Source organism: Aegilops tauschii, chromosome 6 (assembly GCF_002575655.3).
Source record: "Aegilops tauschii subsp. strangulata cultivar AL8/78 chromosome 6, Aet v6.0, whole genome shotgun sequence".
NCBI classification, from domain to species: Eukaryota; Viridiplantae; Streptophyta; class Magnoliopsida; order Poales; family Poaceae; genus Aegilops; species Aegilops tauschii.
In genome coordinates, this window is record NC_053040.3 from 82,160,115 (window position 1) to 82,163,214 (window position 3,100).

The window sequence follows — 3,100 nt, forward strand, 5'->3', positions numbered from 1 at the left end:
TTCGAGGGCTAATAAACTTTTGCAATAAGTATATGAGTTCTTTATGACTAATGTGAGTCCATGGATTATACGCATTCTCACCCTTCCATCATTGCTAGCCTCTTCGGTACCGTGCATTGCCCTTTCTCACCTCGAGAGTTGGTGCAAACTTCGCCGGTGCATCCAAACCCCGTGATACGATACGCTCTATCACACATAAACCTCCTTATATCTTCCTCAAAACAGCCACCATACCTACATATCATGGCATTTCCATAGCCATTCCGAGATATATTGCCATGCAACTTCCATCATCATCTTATACATGACTTGAGCATTTATTGTCATATTTCTTTGCATGATCGTAAGATAGCTAGCATGATGTTTTCATGGCTTGTCCGTTTTTTTGATGTCATTGCTACGCTAGATCATTGCACATCCCGGTACACCACCGGAGGCATTCATATAGAGTCATATATTTGTTCTAGACATCGAGTTGTAATATTGAGTTGAAAGTAAATAGAAGTGTGATGATCATCATTATTAGAACATTGTCCCATGTGAGGTTATCAAAATAAAAGAGGCCAAAGAAGCCCAAATAAAAAAGAGGCCAAAGAATCCCACCAAAAAAAGAAGAAAAAAATAAAAATAAAAAATGAGAGAAAAAGAGAGAAGGGGCAATGTTACTATCCTTTTACCACACTTGTGCTTCAGAGTAGCACCATGTTCTTCATATAGAGAGTCTCTTGAGTTATCACTTTCATATACTGGTGGGAATTTTCATTATAGAACTTGGCTTGTATATTCCAACGATGGGCTTCCTCAAATGCCCTAGGTCTTCATGAGCAAGCAAGTTGGATGCACACCCACTTAGTTTCAGCTTGAGCTTTCATATATTTATAGCTCTTAGTGCATCCGTTGCATGGCAATCCCTACTCCTCACATTGACATCAATTGATGGGCATCTCCATAGCCCGTTGATTAGCTGCGTCGATGTGAGACTTTCTCTTTTTTTTGTCTTCTCACACAACCTCCATCATCATATTCTATTTCACCCATAGTGCTATATCCATGGCTTGCGCTCATGTATTGCATGAGGGTTGAAAAGGCTGAAGCGCATTAAAAAGTATGAACCAATTGATCGGCTTGCCATCGGGGTTGTGCATGATGGGAGCATTTTGTAGGGATGAGCTTTCTTTGGCTATGTTATTTTGAGAGGACATAATTGCTTGGTTAGTATGCTTGGAGTATTATTGTCTTAATGTCAAATGATAGACTATTGCTTTGAATCACTCGTGTCTTAATATTCATGCCATGATTAGATTACATGATCAAGATTATGCTAGGTAGCATTCCACATCAAAAATTATCTTTTTTATCATTTACCTACTCGAGGACGAGCAGGAATTAAGCTTGGGGATGCTGATACGTCTTCGTCGTATCTATAATTTTTGATTGTTCCATGCCAATATTATACAACTTTCATATACTTTTGGCAACTTTTTATACTATTTTGGGACTAACATATTAATCCAGTGCCCGGTGCCAGTTCCTGTTTTGTTGCATGTTTTTTGTTCCGCAGAAAATCCATATCAAACGGAGTCCAAACGGAATAAAAACTGACGGAGATTTTTTTTGGAATATATCTGATTTTTGGGAAGTGGAATCAACGCGAGACGATGCCCGAGGGGGCCACGAGGCAGGGGGCGCAATCCAGGGGGGCAGGCGTGCCCCTGACCCTCGTGGACACCCCGTAAGGCGGTTGTTGCCCTTCTTTCGCAGCAAGAAAGCTAATATCCGGATAAAAATCGTGTTCAAATTTCAATCCAATCGGAGTTACGGATCTCCGGTTGTAAAAGAAACGGTGAAAGGGCAGAATCCAGAATGCAGAAACAGAGAGAGACAGAGAGACAGATCCAATCTCGGAGGGGCTCTCGCCCCTCCCACGCCATGGATACCAAGGACCAGAGGGGAAACCCTTCTCCCACCTAGGGAGAAGGTCAAGGAATAAGAAGAAGAAGGGGGGCTCTCTCCCCATCGCTTTCGGTGGCGCCGGAACGCCGCTGGGGCCATCATCATCACCGCGATCTACACCAACACCTCCGTCATCTTCACCAACATCTCCATCACCTTCCCCCATCTATCTACAGTGGTCCACTCTCCCGCAACCCGCTGTATCCTCTACTTGAACATGGTGCTTTATGCTTCATATTATTATCCAATGTTGTGTTGCCATCCTATGATGTATGAGTAGATTTTCACTGTCCTATTGGTAATTGGTGAATTGCTATGATTGGTTTAATTTGCTTGTGGTTATGTTGCTGTCCTTTGGTGCCCATCATATGAGTGCGCGCGTGGATCACACCATAGGGTTAGTTGTATGTTGATAGGACTATGTATTGGAGGGCAAGAGTGACAGAAGCTTCAACCTAGCATAGAAATTGATGCATACGAGATTGAAGGGGTACCAATATATCTTAATGCTATGGTTGGGTTTTATCTTAATGAACGTTAGTAGTTGTGGATGCTTGCTAATAGTTCCAATCATAAGTGCATAGAATCCCAAGTCAGGGATGACATGCTAGCAGTGGCCTCTCCCACATAAAAATTGCTATCGGTCTAGTAAAGTAGTCAATTGCTTAGGTACAATTTCGCAACTCCTACCACCACTTTTCCACACTCGCTATACTCACTTTATTGTGTCTTTATCTAAAAAGCCCCTAGATTTTATTTACATGCTCTTTATATTCTTGCAAACCTATCCAACAATACCTCCAAAGTACTTCTAGTTTCATACTTGTTCTAGGTAAAGCGAACGTTAAGCGTGCGTAGAGTTGTATCAGTGGTCGATAGAACTTGAGGGAATATTTGTTCTACCTTTAGCTCCTCGTTGGGTTCGACACTCTTACTTATCGAAAGTGGCTACAATTGATCCCCTATACTTGTGGGTTATCATTGTTTCGAGTTGTTTATTGTCTCGAACTACTGGTGGGCTAAATGAGGGCATCACCATTCTCCATTATTCAGAGTGTATCTCCTTTTTTCAAGTTATATAATTTGAGCTCAGTGTTTTTTCGATGATGTACACTTGTTTGGGACAGTGAGGTGTCGTTGAATATGG